This window comes from Heterodontus francisci, chromosome 12 (assembly GCF_036365525.1).
Source record: "Heterodontus francisci isolate sHetFra1 chromosome 12, sHetFra1.hap1, whole genome shotgun sequence".
Lineage (NCBI taxonomy): Eukaryota > Metazoa > Chordata > Chondrichthyes > Heterodontiformes > Heterodontidae > Heterodontus > Heterodontus francisci.
In genome coordinates, this window is record NC_090382.1 from 67,793,415 (window position 1) to 67,804,974 (window position 11,560).

Below are 11,560 nucleotides of genomic sequence, written 5' to 3' on the forward strand. Positions count from 1 at the left end.
CTAAAGGTTTGCAACATTGCCAAATTTGGAGGTGAGATGGCCCAGCCAGCAGCAAGAAATGTATAAAGGTACACGGCGATCAGGATATGTTACTGTTCCTGCAGGCAGTCAAGGAAGACGGTAGAGCTTGGTCAACTCCACCGAGGGACCTACAAACACCATCAGCAGACCTGTTTAACCTATGTTTAGCCTCTAGCAGGACAGGGTCCTGGGTCACTTAACTGTAGTTGCAACTGTAACTTGTGATTGCTGAGTGTAACCCTTCTATAAGGATTGTGGATAATTAAAAAAAATGATTGCAAGTTATCAGAAGAAACTTGTCTTGTTGGTTATTCTGTTCAAGTCATAGATTTGTAATTCTGGTGTCACAAACCCGAGTGTAAGGGGGTGGGTCTTTGAGTGAGTAAGAGAATCCCCTAGTTTCCTGGCGACCACGAGAAGTGACATCAGTAGGTGATATAGCTGAACAGATGGCACAGCAGACAAAGTGAGGGAGGAAAAGTGACCTTCCCATAACAATGGAAGTGAGGTTACAGAAGTAGATCTGTGAGGAGTTAAAGCCAAGCGAGGTTTGGCTAAGGGAGATAACTAGCTTGGAGGATCTGTTAGGTCGGGTCAAGGGGTGGACAGAATCGTCCCAAGGAAGGAAGAAGATAGAAAAGGTGATGTGGTTGTATGGATACAACCCTCAACACCGTAAAGATCAGTGCGAAAACATTAAACTCCGACAGGAAGTAGAAACTCTGAGAAAGCAAGCCTCAGACAGGGAAGCGGTAGTGACCGTTTGAAAGAACTTGACGAACACAGTAAACCAGAAAGGGCCATCATACAGTCAGGTCATGAACAGACCGTGAGCTATTACCAGGGCCAGGTCTGCAAGATAGAGGAGAGAAATGAGCATCGGAAGTTGTATTTATGAGGTCGATGCGCAGGACCTTAAGAGTAAGTATGACGGTATGAAGACAGCTTACCATCTGATAAAGAAACAGAACAATAAGTGCACAGATCAGGCAATTGCAGGAACAGGTCATGGCACAACAGGGTATGTTCAAACTAATGGGGGAGGGAAATGAGGGAGCATCTCCGGAATATGGGGACACCCAGGGAGGAGGAGGTCGTTGGCTGCCGATGGCCCCCTTAACGCGGAAAAAGTTTGGACTGGTGCCGCCAGCCACGGGAGGGGGTACAACCACCAGCCCCCATTACTGCACAGTATACAAGGTCGTATACCACTGCTGAATTAAAGGAACATCTATCGGGAGTTACTCCCCTCGAGCCAGGAGGGGAGGTAGTGTTCTTTATACAGCATATGGAACAGATGAGAGACATCCACCGTTGGGATGATAAAAAGGGCAGCTCTGATGATCCTGCATCCCTCCTTGTTTGGGACATTGGAAGGGGAACTTGGGTTACTTGGGGCGAGAGTGGGTGACCCTTTTGAACTAGTGACAGCCACCAAGCAGGGCAGTTAGGAAGCCAGAGACAGTTACGAAGAGCGAAAGTGGCAAGTATATAGCCAAATGATGGGAGGGAACCTGGTGAGGAACCAATTGAATGGGGAATCCCGAACCAAGTGGTTAAGGTCCCTGAATAATGGGCTTCGCCTGGGGGTAAAGGAAAAAATGGAAACCTGGTATAACCTCGGTGATCATACTATAATGGAGGGTCAGGCTGCCCTAATGTATAAAAACAGCCCCCTTCTGAATGGGCACAGGGAAGATTCACACAAGGCAGACAGGAAAGGGATCAGCCGCGGGGAGACTCCCGCGACATGGAAACAGGAAGGGGCTAAGCCGAGGATGGCTCCCTCAGGGATGATGGGGTCCTGTTATAATTGTGGGAAGGCAAGACACTTTGTCCGAGATTGCCGAGCACTCCAAAGGGGAGGTAAAAGCCAGGCAAATTGGAAACCTAAGGAGAAACAGGAAGGGTCCACCGTGGAACAAACCAATTCGGGGACCAAAAGTCAGGATGAGATGGTTAAAATGCTGGCGGCAGCCATGCAACTTAACCAACAAAACCAAGCGGCGGTGAGTGCAGTGACTGGTCCCCAGAAGGGTTCCGGAACAGGAACCGCACCCTTGATCCAAAGGAGCCGCACCCAGCCTGAGCACTTGTGCCCCCTCATGTATGACCTGTGGGGTTGACCATGTGTAGATTTGAGCACTAGCCAAACCGATTTTAGATTTTTGGTTGATGGGGGGGCCTCTAGGACAGTCGTCTAAGTATAGGTGCCGGATCGATGATCATGGTCAAGTGGGAGCCATATAGTTTAAAGGGCTTCACGGGAAGATCCAAGGCTAGGGCGGTATCCAAACCTTTGGAGGTCTGAGTAGGACTCCTTAAGACCCAATGGAGAGTAATATTGATGAATGCCACACAAATCGGACAGGGGGTCCTGGGAGCAGATTGGTTACGCAGCAATAACATCATTGTAGATTTGTGTAATATGTGTCTGTGGCAGACAGGAGAAGAAGCAGAACTGATTGTGATATCAGGTGAAATGGGGTTCATCCAGATGGCGGGAGGGAATTATGACATGGAACAGTCCATGGGGAACGTCCCGACTCCCTGTCAGTCACTGTGGAAGGAACACCAAGGGGTTTTTGCTGTCAATAGAAATGACTGTGGTAGGATGGAGTGGAGGTCCACACAGAGGGAGAGCCCAGGGCAAGCCTCAGACAGTATCATAGGAACAGGAATGGGCCATGCAGCCCATTGAGACTGCTCCACCACTCAATATGATCATGGCTCATCATCCACTTCAGTGCCTTTTTCCCACACTATCCCCAGACCCTTTATGTCATTGGTAGTTAGAAATCTGTCAATCTCTGCTTCAAATATACTCAATGACTGAGCTTCCAACAGCCCTCTGGGGGAGAATTCCAAACATTCACAATCCTTTGAGTGAAGAAATTTCTCATCTGTCCTAAGTGGCTTCCCCCTTATTTTGAAATTGTGACCCCTGGTTCTACACTCCCCAACCCCAGGAAACATCTTGCCTGCATCTACCTTGTCTATCCCTTTAAGTATTTTGTAGATTTCAATGAGATCACCTCTCATTCTTCAAAACTCAAGAGAATACAGGCCCAGTTTCCCCAATCTCTCTTCAGAAGACAGTTCCACCATCCCGGGAACAAGTCTGGGCGGCACAGTGGTTAGCACCGCAACCTCACAGCTCCAGCGACCCGGGTTCGATTCTGGGTACTGCCTGTGCGGAGTTTGCAAGTTCTCCCTGTGACCGTGTGGGTTTTCGCCAGGTGCTCCGGTTTCCTCCCACAGCCAAAGACTTGCAGGTTAATAGGCAAATTGGTCATTGTAAATTGCCCCTAGTGTAGGTAGGTGGTAGGAGAATAGTGGGGATGTGGTAGGGAATATGGGATTAATGTAGGATTAATATAAATGGGTGGTTGTTGGTCAGCACAGACTCGGTGGGCCGAAGGGACTGTTTTAGTGCTGTATCTCTAAATAAATAAATAAATAAAATAAAAATAAGAACCTTCGTGGCACTCCCTCTATGGCAATAATATCCTTCCTAAGGTAAGGGGACCAAAACTGCGCACACTACTCCAGGTAGTCTAACCAAGGTTCTATACAGTTGAAGCAAGACTTCACTACTCCTGTACTCAAATCCTCTTGCGATAAAGGCTAACATACCATTAACTTTTATAATTGTTTGCTGCGCCTGCATGCTAACTTTCCGTGACGTATTGACGAAGACATCCAGGTCCTTTCGTACATCTAAAATTTCTAATCTCTTACCATTTAAGAAATACTCTGCACATCTGTTCCTCCTACCAAAGTGGTATTTTTTCCACATTATATTCCATCTGCCATGTTCTTGCCCACTCAGTAAGTCTGCCAAATCTCCTTGAAGCCGCTTTGCATCTTCCTCAATACACAATCCCACCTAGTTTTGTGTCATCCACGAACTTGGAAATATTACATTTGGTCCCCCACATCCAAATCATTGATATATATTGTGAACAGCTGGGGCCCAAGTACTGATCCTTGTGGTACTCCACTAGTCACAGCCTGCCAACGCGATGTAGTATCGATATAGTAGTCGTAGTAAACTCCCTGTTGGAGCAAGGAATCCTGAGAACCATATTAATTCACCTATTTGGCCAGTAAAGAAACTCGATGGCTCATGGAAAATGATCGATTACCAAATAAGCACAAACCCCCTTGCTCCCCTACCATTGCAGCCGTGGGGGAACTGGTAGCCCAGATCCCAGCATCAGCTCAAGTGTTCAGTGTTCTGGAAATCTCGAACGGGTTCTGGTCCATCCCAGTGAGAAAGGAAGACCAATACAAGTTTGCATTTATGTTTAAAGAACAGCAATATACCTGGACTTGCCTGCCGCAAGGGTTCCATCATAGCCCCTCCATTTTTCACCAGTGTATGGCATGGGCCATTTTAGTCAGCCAAAACAGCTGATACAGTATGTAACGGCTTACTGCTGTTTACAGAGGGGGAACAAGAACAGTTATTAGAGAAGTTATTAGGACTACTCAAAGAAGTGGGGCTTAAGGCAAACCCGAGGAAGGCACAAATAGGACAGAAGGTACAGTTTTGGGGCCTTACATTCTCCCCTGGGGAGAAGGGAGTAGATGCAGCCAAATGACAAGCAGTACAAGATCTCCCAGTGCCTGAAGAGGCACATGGGCTGCGGTCCTTTTTAGGTTTAACAGGGTACTGATGAGAGTTCACAGAGGACTATGCGGCAATCACCAAGCCCTTGAAGGTGTTACTGAGGAAGAGAATTGAATGGAGATGGGGAGAATAGAAAGCTTTTGAGAAAACTAAGAGGTCCAGGTAGCACCTGGGTTAGGGACAATGGATCCCTTGCTACCTTTTCAGCTTGAGGTAGCCACCTTAGATGCAAGCCTAAGTGCAGTCCTCTTGGAGTAGCACGATGGGATGCCTCTAAGATGCTTACTGCCGTGGGAAAAGGCCTACTCCATTTGTGAGAGGCACCTGCTAGCCATTTACTGGGCCGTTAAATATTTTGAGGTGTTCACTGGAGGGCAACAGATTACACTGCTCACATGCCATACCCCAACAAGGTTGTTATTGGAAGGGAGAATACAGGATGGTACTGTCAGTAATGCCAGGGTGGCTAGGTGGACCTTATCACTTAGTCAGAATCAGATCACCACAGAATGATTGTCGGAACCCAAACTGGCAGCGAATTTACTGTACCCTGAGAAACAGCACGTGCACTGTAGATTGAGTGTGGGACTCCAAGGGAGGTTTCGGGGCGGAGATACACACCAATGGCAGGGATATTTATGTCGATGGATCAAGTTATGTGAAAAATTATGAAAGACGGGATGTGGGATATATGATCCAGAGAGGCAGGTGGAGGTAAAATTAAAGCTACCTGTGGGTGTGAGTGCTCAACAAGCAGAATTAGCAGCTGCAGCATATGTGGTAATGCATCCGTGTGAATTCCCAACCCTCTGCTCAGGCTCCATTTTACTTGCAACTCCTGCACAGAGTACTTGCTAATATGGGCCAGGTGGGGCTTTACCTTAACAGATGAGAAGCCATTGACAGTCACACCCTTATTGAGAGCCAAATTAGAGATCACTGATGGCACTGACCAAGACTATTACATTCACAAAGTCAAGGCACACTCGAAGACAGAACCCCAGTGGGAAGGGAATAAGATGGCAGATGAGTTGGACAAAAGAGGGGCAGTGGACGGGATCCCTGTGAATCAGGAGTAGTGATTGCATATAAACAGGGTGCAGTAGAATCAGAACCCCTTGACTTAAAAGAAAATGCAGATGAGTGATGTCACTCTAAGGGCAGTGATAAAGGCGAAAGAGCAAGGAGAGAAGGTGCAAGGCCCTTACGGAGCCCAAGACATTCATGTAAGGGATGAGATGTAGTTTAAGGAGGATAAGTGGGTAGCGGCATTAGGCAGCAGCAAGGAATTCGTACAGCTACTACATGGGGGACCAGGAGCAGGATACCCAGGGGTGGACGACACACTAAAGAGGGTTGTAGCTGTGGCTTGGTGGCCCAATATGAGAAGGGATGTGGAGGAGTATGTTCTCAATTGCATAGTGTGCGCAGTTAATAACCCAGACCCCCAGAGAAGGAAGGCATCAATGGGACAAAGCCACAGAGTAGAGAAGCCCTCGAGAAGTGTCCAAATAGACGTTATTGGACCCCTCCCCACCACCAAGAAAGGGAACGAGTATTGTTTGATATTAGTGGACAACTTCAAGTGGGTGGAAGCCTTCCCGTGTAAAGCAGCTACTGACCTATTCACTAAGACTCTGGTGAAGGAAGTGTTTTCTTGATGGGGCATATCATAGTTGAGTCAGACCAAGGCCCCCATTTTACAGGGCAAGTAATGCAAGCAACTTAGGCCATGTTGGGAATCAAAGGGAAATGGCATGTGACCAATAACCCACAGTTGTCAAGGATTGTAGAGGATGAATAGAACTCAAGGAGAAACTAAGGAAGATGTTGGGGAAAGTAAACCAGAAGAAATTGGATAATGCCATACCTCATACTGACGGCAATACCGGTGGGAGTATCTAAAAGCACAGGGTATTCCCTACACGAATTAGTTACAGGTAGAGAAATTAGGACAGCTATGCATTTGTTGGTCCCAGGGTGGAAGGACAAATTAGGGCGGGAAACCAACAGAACAGGTACACGCAGGAACTAAGGCAGACACTGTGCGAGATTCAGCTAAAGGCTGCTAAAAATATGGGAGGTAAACAGAGAATAAGTTAAGGATGGAATGTACTGGGACAGGAATGGGATATTGGAGATCAGGTTATGGTTCAAAACTATGTCCAAGTAGGAATGTTTGAACCCCTATACAAAGGACCATATACCATCGTGGATAAGGCTAGCCCTATGGTGTATGCCGTACAGCTGCCCAAAAAAGTAAAAGGGTTCCAAATTAAATCAGCATAAAAGGTACGAAACAGGAGCCGCACAGATTAAACAACCAAAGACCATGGACGCCCTCCTGAGCCTGGTACATAGGGAATGGTGGGATAAACCAATCATCTAGGATGATGAGGTCAGGACACAGTAGTAGTAAAATAGAGCCAAAGACAAAGGAGGTCCATCAATAGTTACTCCCCTCCAGAACCAGCTGAGGCCCCTCCTTGACCACCCTGGATAGCGGGCGGTTCAGTATGATCCCACTGCCCACGCAAATACCAAATTGCAGAGCCAGCTGTAAAATCCAGTTAGCCTTGAAAATAGAATATGCTTTGTGTTGTGTTAATCTTGTAAGTAGAATATGCTAACCTGTTATGGGAGAAAGACCCTCAGAGCCAATTTGTGTTGTATTGTGTCTAGCAGATAACCCCGCTGGACAAAGGAAGATAAGGATCCTCATAATCTGTATAGTTGCCTTCAGCCTGAGCCAGGGGAAATGGGAGCTGAATACCCAGGGGGCAGGATTATACCACCACGCAAACAATTATAAGGAGACGGGGAAAGAATCTGAGAGAACAGGCTGCCACTCATCAGAAGAGTGATGCAGATTGGAGTGTTGGGAGTAACAAGTTAACATGGGTGGGAGGTCACACGAAGGGGGATGTTGAAGTTTTCCACTTAGCTAGAGGTGACTTGAACTATTTGGCTCCAGGACCAAGTAAACTAAGGGCACACATAACATAACAGTGGTAGAGGTGAGACTTGGGGTGCAGCTCTATTATGTGCACTCGACCCTGGTTGAGGTTACTAACCAACATGGAAATATGACAAAGGGGACATAAAGGGAGAATCTGATTGGGTACACTCCAGGTACCACTTGTTCGACTCAAAGGGGGAGCAGGGTGTGTATGCATGTGTTCCTGTCTGAGGGTAGTGCACTTGGGAGTCATTGCCAGGGCGAAGGGTAATATTGCCCAAGGAGCTGTCTAAGTCATCACCTCCTAGTCGCAACGCAAGTCAAGAAATGGGGTGTCCTGGGCTAGAACCTAGGCCAAATAATGGTCTGGTACTAATACCAACGGGGAAGATGAGGTGCTATTAGTGATATTGAACCCACTATTTAAAAAGGGAGGTAGAGAGAAAGCAGGGAATTATAGACCAGCCAGCCTGACGTCAGTAGTGGGGAAAATTCTCCAGTCCATTATCAAAGATTTTACAGCAGAGCACTTAAGATAACAGTGGTAGAATCGGGCAGAGTCAGCACAGATTTACAAAAGGGAAACTATGCTTGACAAATCTACTAGAATTCTTTGAGGATGTAACTAGTAGAATTGATGAGGGGGAAGCTAGTGGATGTGGTTTATTTGGACTTTCAGAAGGCTTTCCACAAAGTCCCACATAAGAGATTAACATGTAAAATTAAAGCACATGGGGTAGTGTATTGCAATGGATAGAAAATTGGTTGGCAGACAGGAAACAGTAGGGATAAATGGGTCTTTTTCCCAAATGGCAGGCAGTGACTAGTAGGCACCGCAGGAATCGGTGCTAGGACCCCAGCTATTCACAATATACATTAATAATTTAGATGAGGGAACTAAATGCAATATCTCCAAATTTACAGATGATAAAACTGGGTGGGAGGGTGAGTTCTGAGGAGGATGCAGAGAGGCTTCAGGGTGACTTGGACAAGTTGAGTGAGTGGGCTAACACATGGCAGATGCAGTATAATTTGGATAAATGTGAGGTTATCCACCCTGGTAGCAAAAACAGGAAGGCAGATTATCTGAACGGCTATAAACAGAGAGGGGAATAAGCAGCGAGACCCGGGTGTTCTCGTACACCAGTCGCTAAAGGTAAGCATGCAGGTGCAACAGGCAGTAAAAAAAAGGCAAATGGTATGTTAGCCTTCATAGCAAGAGGATTCGAGTCCAGAAGCAGGGATATCTTGCTGCAATTATACAGGGCCTTGGCGAGGCCACACCTGGACTATTGTGCAGTTTCGGTCTCCTTATCTGAGGAAGGGTGTTCTTGCTATAGAGGGAGTGCAGCGAAGGTTTACCAGACTGATTCCTGGGATGGCAGGACTGATGCACGAGGAGAAACTGAGTCGGTTAGGATTATATACACTGGAGTTCAGAAGAGCGAGGCGGGATCTCATAGAAACCTATAAATTTCTAACAGGACTAGACAGGGTAGATGCTGGAAGGATGTTCCCGCTGGTGGAGTCCAGAACCAGGGGTCATTGTCTAAGGATACGGGGTAAACCTTTCAGGACTGAGATGAGGAGAAATTTCTTCACCCAGAGTGTTGAGCCTGTGGAATTTGCTACCACAGAAAGCAGTTGAGGCCAAAACATTGTATGTTTTCAAGGAGTTAGATATAGCTCGAGTCTAAAGGGATCAAAGGGTATGGGGCGAAAGCCAGAACAGGCTACGGAGTTGATCAGCCATGATCGTAATGAATGGGGAAACAGGCTCAAAGGGCTGAATGTCCTGCTCCTATTTTCTAAGTCTAGGGTTGCTGGAGTGGTGTGGGAAGAGAACAAAGGCTTTAAATGGGTGTTTACTGGAGAGAGTTTGGAGCCACACTGAGTACAGGGCGAAGCCAGGATGGGTGGAAATTGTACAAACACAAAGGCAGAACCAAGAGGAATCTGGCAAATGATACCACCACAATCGTAATACTAGCACCTCTGGTTAATAGCTTAGATGGCTTAGATCAGGAAGTCAGGGGATTGAGAAACCAGTAGGAGGAGATTGTGGAAGGAATTAAACAAAATCCAGACTGCAATGATTCACCTACAAGATAGTGAGTCAATTAAAATAAATGAAATCATAAGGGAGAATAGGAAGGCCTGGGCAGGTGCTTTCTGGAACCATGTGCGCGTCATGTATGGCACCTGGCTGTGAGCAAGCTAAGAGAATCTTCAAGAGGTACCGTCCTGGATAAGAGATGAGGACGTGCACGATTTACACAAGTAAAAGAATATCACCATGTACCAACTCAGGTTTAATACAGGGATATCCTGGGCAAGAAAAAAGTGAGAATGAACAAATTTGGCCATGTTAGGATTGGTTCAATACTTCCACGCCCTGTCCCCTGATGCACCACCACTTTAATCGAAGAGAACATAGCAGTGAGCAGAAAGGGTATGCTGGTAAAACATCAAGATGTTACCAATGCAGTTAATCTGGGAAATATGATGGGAGTTAGTTTGGAGATGTAAGGAACGAGGCAGACAGACGGTATGCCACTACCAAAGACTGCGTGAGCAAGCAACCTGCGTCTTTAATGTAATTAATGAACTGTACCATGGAAGCTGAGGGAGATGGTTGGCAGTTACCCAAGTTGGGGAAGGGGAGTACCGTGTTACCACCTGAGAAAAAGGAGTTTGTGTACAGCCATAACCACTCATGCCCTATCAATGTTCTGTTTTACCCCAGAGAGAGATCAGTTAGACCAGGAACGCGCAAACTGGTTAACATCTACCACCATAATGTAGTAGAGATCAAAGTGCAAGATGAATTACAGAGTCAGTTAACAAATTATGTAGAACGGTTCCGAAAGGACCTTTCCCCCACTCCCCGAGCACCTTAAACACCTGCACAAGGTAATAGACCATTCCAAAAGGGTATATTATAAATTGGAACAGCAAAATAGGTTAATCCAAAGAAAGATGGAGGAGATTCCGGACCAGAGTTGGTTGGAAGCCTTTTGGAATTTTGGCACTGGATATTCCGATCCATCCATGGAACTGTATTGCTTCACATGTTTTGGTTGTTGTGCAATCGATTATTGTATTGTATTTACTATGCGATTTGAAAAGACGTAGATGTAAGAAGGCTAGATGTTTGTACAATTATGTGCAATTGCAAAGAGAAGGAATGTGGAATGTTGCAAAATGGGGTAACTGCCTAAATAGATATGCATTGTCAACTAAGGGGGAGGAAATACATAGTCACCCATGGTTGGCAGAAACCGAGCAGTAATATCTCATTTAAAGATTAAAGGAATTAAAAGGGAGGACTGAGAACAAGGGGTTAATTCCACATTGGAGAGTCTTAAATTACAAGGTTTCAGTGCAAACAGTCAGATTAGTCCAGTTAAAAATCAAGGGCACAATAAGCATGTATCTTGCAACCACCATAGAAGGGATTAGCACCTTATTACCTTAAGAACCAGACAATGGAAGGAGATGGGCTCAAGTACTGTGTAAACCTAAGGATTGAAGAGATGTGAAAGACTGGCCTTCCCGAAATCAATCAGCAAGATATAGGTTTGTGTCTTTCACAGAAGACTTTTTTTAAAAAGGTACATCAAGAATGAGGACATAAGTTGTCAATCAGAACTAAACGTTTGCAGCATTGTCAAATTTGGAGATAAGATAGCCCAACCAGCAACAAGAAATGTATAAAGGTACACAACAATCTGAGTATATTACTATTCCTGCAGAGTCAAGGAAGACGGTAGAGCTTGGTCAACTCCACCAAGGAACCTACAAACACCATCAGCAGACCAACCGAGGGGTTGGTAAGTGTTAAGTTAGGAAATTAAGCGAATAGGGGATTTAACCTATGTTTAGCTTCTAGCAGGACAGGGTCTTGGTCACATAACTGAAGGTGCAACTGTAACTTGTGATTG